Source organism: Urtica dioica, chromosome 4, assembly GCF_054948205.1.
Source record: "Urtica dioica subsp. dioica isolate 48M chromosome 4, U.dioica_male_clone48M_v1_H2, whole genome shotgun sequence".
NCBI classification, from domain to species: Eukaryota; Viridiplantae; Streptophyta; class Magnoliopsida; order Rosales; family Urticaceae; genus Urtica; species Urtica dioica.
This window is the reverse complement of record NC_142759.1, coordinates 22060581-22070762: the sequence shown is the minus strand read 5'-3', so window position 1 is coordinate 22070762 and position 10182 is coordinate 22060581.

The window sequence follows — 10182 nt, the reverse complement described above, 5'->3', positions numbered from 1 at the left end:
TGTTCAACGAATTTAATGGGAGCATCTTTATAAGAATCTCGCCATTATTGAACAGATAATTTAACAGGACTGTTACCATCATTTATGATGGAATCCTTTAATATTGATTAATATTGCTATCATGACAATAATATGAATGGATGTTTAATTAATTATTGACTTGTCATAAATAATCAATTAGTAAGTGGGAGAATATTTAATTAGAATCTTGTCGCTATTGAACGAATTTAAAATAGCTTAATCCATCACAGGATTTTATGCATCATTTATGATGAGATTCTTAATTGAATCTAATAAGCTATTAAATCGTACAATAAATGGAAGTATGCATTACTTGCCATTAAGTAGAAAGCATCCATTAATAGATCTTTGTCTTTAATCATCAATAAAATCTTTCATTAAATGAAAGTATTGATCTTTAATAATGAAGATCAAGCTAACTTGTTTTAAGTCATTAAACCCTTATTTAGTAGATCAACCTGTCAAGCTATTAGCTTGAAGGATTTGAGAGATCTATAAATTGAACAATTAATGTGTTCGAACAAGCGGATTGGCACTTAAGGGATTGAGCCCTTGAGAAGAGACATTGGCAAGGATGTTACTCTTCTCTCTGATACCACGAACCAGTTCATTTGGGATCTTATTTAAAATAAGATGAGCTGTCCTTTGAGGAGCACATTATGTTGACTTTGGATCTAAGTAGTTAGGTACTACTGTACCTTTTATAATTAAATGGTAGATCTTTAAAAACGAACAAATAATCAATGATGACTCATGGATTTTTTTTTTGTAATCGATATTCTTGGAATGATCGATAAGTGTTATTTTTAATTATACACGTATCATTGAGAAAGTTATTACTGTTGTGTAATAGACTTAATGATGACACGATTGACTGAGCTAAAACGATTTCTGAAACTTGAGGATGAGAAGCGACAAGCTCATTCCATAAATGTCTCAAACATACTTATTGTGATAAGGTATGAGCTCAAAGTTGAGGCTAAGGACATTGTCAATAAGTGGACTATAAATTAGCCGTTTTGACAACGTCGTATTTCCGAGAATACAAACGAGTGTTTTAAACACTGTAATATTCTGGAAATAGTGATATACTTACTTATTTAATTGTAACTCCTTAAAGTCATGTATATTGAATATGACTTGACTAACAAGGATGCACAATAAATAACCAAGTAATGGAAGAAGTCAATAAAGTTCTTATTGAAACATATTTAATCACACTATGGTTAGTGGTGATGAGATCTGAGCATGCAACAGTGCAAATTGTTGAAGGCACCAATACCAATAGTTGTACACCAACGAATAGCGTAACTTCGTATCTTTAGATATGAAGTCTGGTATATAGTCTGAAGCATGCAAAGCTTCTAAAGTAAATTGATTTACTGAGAACAAAATGACTTTACCTTGAGAGTGAGTCAAGAATACTTGCATGTTAGCATGGACTGTGGATATATATTTGGGATATAAGTCGAATCGACATAACTTGGGGAGTATGATAAAATTGAGAATTCATGGGAATCTCAATCCTGGGTCAAAACTTCTGAAACTATCTTTACGATGGCTACGAATAGATTGACTCATGGTAACTTATCTTCTCTGGTCAAAGTGGGAGATTGTTAGGAATATTGCCCACTAGAAGATGATGATTACTAAATAATATAAGAAGTTACTTTATTAGCTGTTGTCAATGGTGCCCACAAGAAGAGTAGTAGTGTCTATTTATGTACATTTGATGACATATAGTCTTACGAAGACTCTTGCTTGTAATTGCCTATTCATTCATTAATAAAGTTGAAACGTTCATTCATTCTTTCTTTGTTTGAAGCTTTATGATAAAACCTTAGTCTTTTAGTCCATAAACAAACTTAACAACTTACGAAGAGACAAATGTAGATTTGCATGAACAAACTCTTCGTAGTTTGCTTAAAACGATATATTCGCAATCTTAGGGTCAAAGGACTATTGACCTCAGTATGATTGTTAGAAGAATCTATGATGTCTGGTTATGAGGCATTGAGAGTTGGGGACTCTATAGTTCTTCTAGGTATCTTCCGAAGGTACAGAATTGACCAGTGCACTTCTAGAGACAATATAAGAACAAACCATTTAACCTCTTATGTCTCGAAGTCACTATGTATGAATTGCATCATGCTTACCTTAATCCTGAAATGAGACATGCCATTTCACACCTTAGTATTCTCATTTGAGAAAGTCAGAGTTCGGACTCACTATGTCATTCCGAACAGGGCCTATTGGTGAAATACTAAGTTGTGAGTATGTCATGAGTAACTTTGTGAAGTTCTCATAGATATGGAATTCATGTACAAGATTGCTGAAATGCAATGTATGTCACCTCATGCTTTGTTCCTTGGAGTGTGAATAAATGAACTGGCCAGTGTCCAAATTGAGTCCTGACTCTTTTGGATGAAACAATGTGACTTGTTAGCTCCTCGTCAATACATTGTTTCTAACTTATTCACAAGCGACAAAGGAGTTGAGGAAATAACAGCTAGAAGGGTAAAATGGTAATTTAGTAAATCCCGACTAGCTGATGACATTCATGAAGGGTAGCATAGATAATATTCAGTGGATCCGCTCATTATAATTAGGTCGAATTCTTGAGTAGAAAACAAATTCATTTGAACCGAGAGATTTTCAGTGTCAGCTCTTTAGTGGAGTCAGCTGGCATTAAGCTAAACTTGGAAAAGGTTTGTGAACTTTTGAGTCCAAGTGTTTAGCTAAAGCTTTGTTCATTTGGGTCCATGAGGTCACTGTCACGAATCACATCGATAGGAATAGTTAAACTGGAAGCTAAGTCAAAACAAGAACGAAAATTGTCGAAAGGGTATTTTTGTCTTTTGAGACATAAGGATGAAATGGATGTCAATAAATTTTGACAAGTTCATTTGATGACTTAATGTCACTCGGCCATAATATGATTAATTGGGCCTTGTGAATTAATTTCGTTTCATAAGAATTTTATTGAAAATTCTTAATGGGCTTTTCTCATGTTGTTATGAACAAATGAAGAAGCTTCTAGAAGCTCCTTCTAGAGACATGTTGGGCGCCCATAATACCCAAAGAAAGAGAGTTTATTTTGTGCATAAATGTATATAGATACTTGCCAAAAGAAAAAGAGGAAACAAATTTGCATAAGGATGCTTAAGAATTTCGGCCAAGTAAGAAAAAGGCAAGGCAAGGCACATAAAAGGAAACAAATCCAAGCCTTCTAGAAGGCTGCCTTGGCCGTGTGGAATAAGAGGGAAATGGGCATTATTTGCTCATGAATATGTGATATTCTATAGAAGAGGAAACTACCTTATTGAAGGTGAGACCTCTCCTATAAATAGGAGCCTCATTCCACACATTTCATTCATCCAAAGTTTTAGAGATTGAGAGCTTCTCTCTCTAGACTTGGCCGCCCCTTCCTCTCTCTCTCTCTAGTTTATATTTTCGATTTTTCTTGCTTTGGCACCTAGGTCCTCACTCGACCTAGTGTTTAGCTCTGCGACTTCGAGACTCGTTCTTAAGTCGTAGTGTTTAAAAGTGTCCACTCACTAATTCCTTCTTTTCGAGTGATTTAGTGATAGAAACTTTCGTGGTTGCTCGAGGTGCCGAGGAAAGAAAGAGAGACGTGCTGCGAGGGGAGACGAGCGTTGCAAACTTTCCACAAGCTTCTTCAAAGTTCAAGCTTCAAGAAAGGTTAGTAAACTTCTAGCTCATATTGGTTTTTAATTACATGTACTTGCACTTGTCTAGGTTAGTAAAAACTGTTTTACTTGTAAAAGAAAATTTTTAAAATTCCGCCGCTTACCGAAGCGTTAATTATTTTCTCAAACCCTAGATCGATTCCAACATTAGCATCATATGATTAGTGGGTTAATGTCTGATAACATTCAGAATCAATAACAACTCAGTGGGAGCATTATACACTTGTAGAAGGTGTACGACCTGGACAGGCTTTGGTTTGGATATATGCGTCGTTTAAGTATCGTTACGATGCACTAGCCGAGGGAGTCAATGATAGTCACAGTGACGCTTGATCTAATATCCTGAAGTAATCATGGACTTCTAGATCATGTTACAGACTTCTTTGACTCACCACGTTAAAGGCTAGTTAGACGCTGATCAAATAGGTGTCTTGAGAAGTCGGGACATGATTGTAGAAGAAAGTGTTTTACAGATACGGAATCCAGCCTTCTTGAAATAAGGTTAATGGTCTCTCACCTGAGGGTTGATTCCAGAACCGATTGATTGTGCACACTTCCGAAGTTGGCTTACGTTCGGTTGAATCTTTTGTTAGGGCTTATATGTAACGAGAAAGGTATAACGAAACAATCACATCAACAACGTCTATTTTTTATTTCTTCTTCGCTCGGAAAATGGAAAAAGAGAATGGTGAGTCAATAAAAAATCTAAAGGAGGTTCATGGCCAAGGGTAAAGATGGTCGTGTAACGATTATTTTAGAATGTATCTCTTCTGTTTGAAGCCGTATTAATAAGGAATCTCTAGTCATTTCCCGAAAAATTACCGAAAACAATCGACATAATACGCCTAGTCGATTGGAATTGAGAAAATATTGTACCTCTTGTTACAAACGTACGATTCAAGGGGAGAAAAAGAAATAGATCTAATTGATCACTTGCGTGTCCGCCTGGCTTTCCAAAGAAGCCGAAAAACTATATATTTTTTATACCATTTTTTATATTTTAATACCAATTTTTGAAATTATAAGATAAACAAGCCTTTTAATAATTTTGAAATTATTTCTAATTTTATCAAAATAGAATTAAGATTTTCAAGACAAGAAATAAAACCCAATGGCTAAATCCTAAATCTAAGTTGCTGCTCCTTAAATTTAAGAGTTCTTTTTCTAAGCGTTTGCCTCAGATACAATCGGGGAATCGAATTGATTATAGAAAGTATGAGTTTAATTAATTGATATATTAGTGAACAAGGAAATATATTATCTACTGAATACTATCGTGCTACTTTGAAATCCGACAATGTTTTTTGTACCAGTCTGAGGTGTTTTTTTTACTGTCACTACTAGAAAAATGCTAGTTAGTGGTACTTGAAAGGTGGCGTTTTACTGAAAGATTGTCATCTATTTTATATTTTCAGTGGCAATTATATTCAAACTGCTACCAAAACATTAACCTACCAAAAAAAGGCATGCATAAATCAAGCGCTCCTAAATCATTGAAAAAGATGGCACTCATAACCGCCACCAAAATTATTTATATATATATATATATATTATTGATATTAGAATTAAATATTATGTTTTACTTTGTGTTTGTTATTTCCCTATATACGTGGTAATGGTATATGTGATCGTATAATATATATGAATTTATCTTCATAAATAGCAGATTCAAGCAGTTATGTATTTTTCTCCTTCAAATAAGCTAGAGTCAGTTAATGACGTGAGTAGATATAGGGATGATTAAAAAGAAAAAAAAAAAGAAAAAAAATGTCCCACGTTTAAAAAATTCCACGCACTAAAATTTCCCCAATTCTCAAACCTCTCTCTAATCTTTCCCTCTTTATTTTCGTTTTCCCACCTTTTTCTCCTCAGATAATCACCCGAGGAAAAGTAAAATACTGAAATACAATAGTTTCTCGGAAGTTTACGAAGCTCCTCTTTTTCCCCTGCAACTCCAATCCCGCAGGTCTCTCTCTCTCTCCACTAAAGTTTTCACAATTCTCAAACTTCTCTGTTGAATTATTCCCTCTTTATTTTCGTTTTCCCACATTTTTCATCAGGTAGTTAGACAAGGAAAATTAATATATTGGAATAATAGTTACAGCAATCATATTTCAACGCTAATTGTTTGTAAAGAATACACGATTGACATTTGTAATGTTTTAGAACTTGATAGAATGGTGATTCTAGATTATATCTAGATGTGGGTAATAATTTTCTATTATCATGGATTTACGATTCAATAACGCTGTCATCGGATACGCCGGAGGCGGAGAAGCCGGTCGATGACTTCTCCGCCTCGCCGGTCCTTGCGGTCGATGAGTTTGACAACTTCTCCGCCTCGCCGGTCCTTGCGGTCGGCGGACTTCTATGCCTCGCCGGTCCTTGCGGTCGATGAGTTCGACGACTTCTCTGCCTCGCAGGCCCTTGCGGTCGACGAGTTTGACGACTTCTCCGCCTCGCCGGTCCTTGCGGTCGGCGAGTTCGACGACTTCTCCGCCTCGCCGGTCCTTGCGGTCGGCGAGTTCGACGACTTCTCTGCCTCGCCGGTCCTTGCGGTCGGCGAGTTCGACGACTTCTCCGCCTCGCCGGTCCTTGCGGTCGACGAGTTCGACGACTTCTCTGCCTCGCCGGTCCTTGCGGTCGATGAGTTCGACGACTGCTCCGCCTCGCCGATCCTTGCGGTCGACGAGTTCGACGACTTCTCCGCCGCCGCAATTCATAGCTTGTAGATGGATTATTATTGTGATATGCAAGTCTTGCTTTATTGTGATCATTTTATATATACTGTACATATATTATAACATTTTTGTCATTATGTTTGTAGATGGATTCTGATCAAGAAGAACCGCCAAATCCTAACCAGGATAAAAGAAAGGACAAGTCTAATAGAAGAGTAAGTATCCGTGGATCCATTTTAGACTATTTACTACTTTGATCCTATCCGTGGATGCGTTCCTACAGAGCTTGAAGATTTACTTAACAAGTAAGTATATTTACTACTTGTTTGATCATTGATATGTGGCTAGGGTTAATTTTTAATAAATACTGGAATTGACATAAACCTAACCGTAGAAGTTATTAGGGTTTTGTTTTATAGCGTGTACTGAGAGTTGAAGCTACCATGCAGGTATCAATTGATACGGAGACAATATTGCAAATTAGTACACTATGTAGAAATTGATTGAAATGAATGAGTGAATTTACACAACCATGAAAAGATATCAATGCATAGATAGATATTTAGCAATATTTATTACAAGTTATTTAATATTAAATTATGATATAGGGCTTTTGGAATGTTCAACAATGTTCTTCAAAGAAAATCCAGCACCGAAAAGCTATCGTGGAAACGCGTTGTTGTCAGTTCTCTTAAGTATTTTTATTTAAAATTATTTAATTATTTATTAAATATGCTATGTTATATATTAATTAATAGGTCAAATTTTATACTTTTCTTTATAGTGTCCCCGTCAACCTACGAATGTGGAACGTGGATATTATATTTTGTCTTACATGCGAGCACTTGTTTATTCTTCAACAAGAGCTATTGATTTGATGGAAAATGCGGTAAGAAACAATTATACTACATTGACAATGTGTTTCACGTTTAAAACACATGTGTTAACGGATATTTTTCTCTTTTTGCAGTTTAATCAGAAAATCACTTACATGCAAAAAGAGATCGATGAACTCCGAAGTGAATGGGCGGATACTCTAACTCCGTTTCTCTAAGGACTTTGCAAATCATTTTTTCATTAGTGTGTTATTAGTATTTGAAAACTTGTTCATAACAAAAATTCTCTTTGTAATACATTTATTTTGTTGGTTGTAGTATAAATCATCTACTTGTTTTCTTTAATTTTAGTGCAAATAAAATATTTAAATATTAAATTCGAAATCTATGATTTTGTAATAAATATGATATATTATTTTTTTAATAAAAAATATATATTTATAAATTTGTATATAAATAAATAATTACAAATACATGACGGTTAAAATAATAGTGCCACTAAAAAAATTAGTAGACAACTATATATTTTTGGAAGCACTTCTTTTAGTGGCGGTTCTTTTTATTTAATGGCATTTAAATAATGACCGCCACTAAAGAGTAAATAATTTTTAGTAGCACTCACATAGGTAGCACTTTTTAAATGTCATCTTTTGTGTTTAGTAGCATTAAAAAACTGCCACCAAAAGCTATTTGTCTAGTAGTGTGTTGGACATACTTCTTTTGCTCTGCTCTTCTTCTTCGGACACATTTGGCATGATGTATCGTGAAATTCGATACATTTGGCATATACTATTAGGGGAAATTTTTTAATAGTATCATGCTACTTTGAAATCCGACGATGTTTTTTGTACCAGTCTAAGGGGTTTGTTTACTGTTGGACATACTTATTTTGCTCTTCTCTTCTTCTTCGGACACATTTGGCATGATGCTCGAACTAAGAAGGGATGTTTTTTTTACTGGTATTGACCTGGATTTTGGATGCTCCAGTGGAATTTGGAGGATTCCAAAAACTTGGAGAGCCAACTACAAGTAGTGGGATACAATATATATATATATATATATATATATATATATATATATATGCTATTTTGATATTTTGATATAGGCTACCAAAAAAAGCTTGATTTGAATGTTGTATTTTGATATACATATTTGTATTTTGTCTTACTCTCTTTTTTTATGTGAAATTTGTTAACTAGCCAAGTTTGTCATTCTTATTGGGAGAATAGCCAAAGTTTCATTTTATTAAGTAAATAGCCCATATTTTCAGCTCAGACCATAATGCCCTTGGTAAATTCGCGAATAGGTTAATTTAATTAACCTACTGGAGTGAGTTAGGTTAACTAATTAACTGATTCATGAAGGATTTGAAATTCACAAAAATCATAACTTAAGTCAAGTTTGCCATTCAAAGCATTCAATTCATTAACCTAATTCCTAATTCAATCATTTAGTAAATTAAATTTACTCACAAAAAAATTTCATAAACTACTCTATTTTTTTCAACCAATAAGTTAATTTAATTAACCTAACTCAATTCCGCGTGTTAATTCAATTAGCTTATTGCGAAACTGTTTCTTCTTCTTCTCCACCTCCGATCTCTCACCACTCTCTCTCCTCACCAGTCCGGCCGATCCTCGCCGTACCTTCCCTGCGCCGCAAAGTAGCAGATCGCCTTCCCTTCTTCGTCTTGTTCCTCGGCGCCGTGGTCGAGCTGGTTCGTTCTGATGAGGTCGAGCATCGCCGCCGCCGGTGAGGTCGAGTATCGCCGCCGCGGAGCTCGACGGAATCGACGGCATCTATGGTGGATCTCGACGGCATCTATGGCGGATCTCGCCGGCGACGTTAGAGATCAGCAACGAGGATGGACGACGACGCGGCGGCGTAAAATGGATCGGCAACGATCGGCGACGTGAAGTGGATCAGTGGCATGAAATGGACGAGGACGAGGACGATTTTAGATTTAGGTTTGGGAAAATTGAGTTTTGCTCTTAAATACGAGGGTAGTTTAGGTAGTGAAATATTAATTTGGCTATTCACTTAATTTATTCAAACTTGGGCTATTCTCCTAATATTGGTGGGCTGATTGGGCTAGTATGCTCACTCTCCCTTTTTTTTTTTATCCGGAAGACGATTTAAAATAAATAGGTATGGAAGCTATAATTGTGAATTACGCTCAAATCTATTGAAATTTTGGTTTATACATTCCTCTTAGTCTCAACTCTAAGAATAATTTTTTTCGCTACCCTTTTTCGAGAACCGCCTAAAGTTCCAACTAAAAAAACCAAATGATTTTTATGTATCTCAATTTTAAAGTAATGAACTTTCCGAAATTGGAAGCTTCGTTTCTTTAAATAGTCTCCATGTTCCTCGAATGAATCTGTTAGTCGTTGATAGGGTTGCTCGAAAGCAGTATATAAGGCGTACCCAATAAAACTTACCCGTAAACCAGACAGTAATATGGCAACTAATGTTGCTATTTCCATTTTTTTTAATTTCAAGACCACAATAGTGTATGTTAAAATCATTTATTTACAACCGAATGGTATACAAAGTCAACAGATCTTAATGAATATAAAATAAGATTTATGGCTACACAAACCGTTGAGGGTAGTTCTAGATTTGGTTCAAGAAGAACTAGTGTCGAGAGGCTTTATTGAAACTGTTGAATTCAAAATGTGGTAAAGTAGCTCTTGGTTGGGGAACTACTCCGTTAATGGGTATTGCAATGGCTTTATTTACCATATTCTTGTCTGTTATTTTGGAGATTTTATAATTCTTCTATTTTACGATATGGAGCACCCCTCAATCGAGCACCGATAATAGTTCCTACATTTGCAATCAAATGTATATTAAATTAGTTAATATTATAGGATTAGGTAGGTCAACGGTTGGAGTGCTTAGTTGACCGACCTGGGATTAGGGCTATTCTTG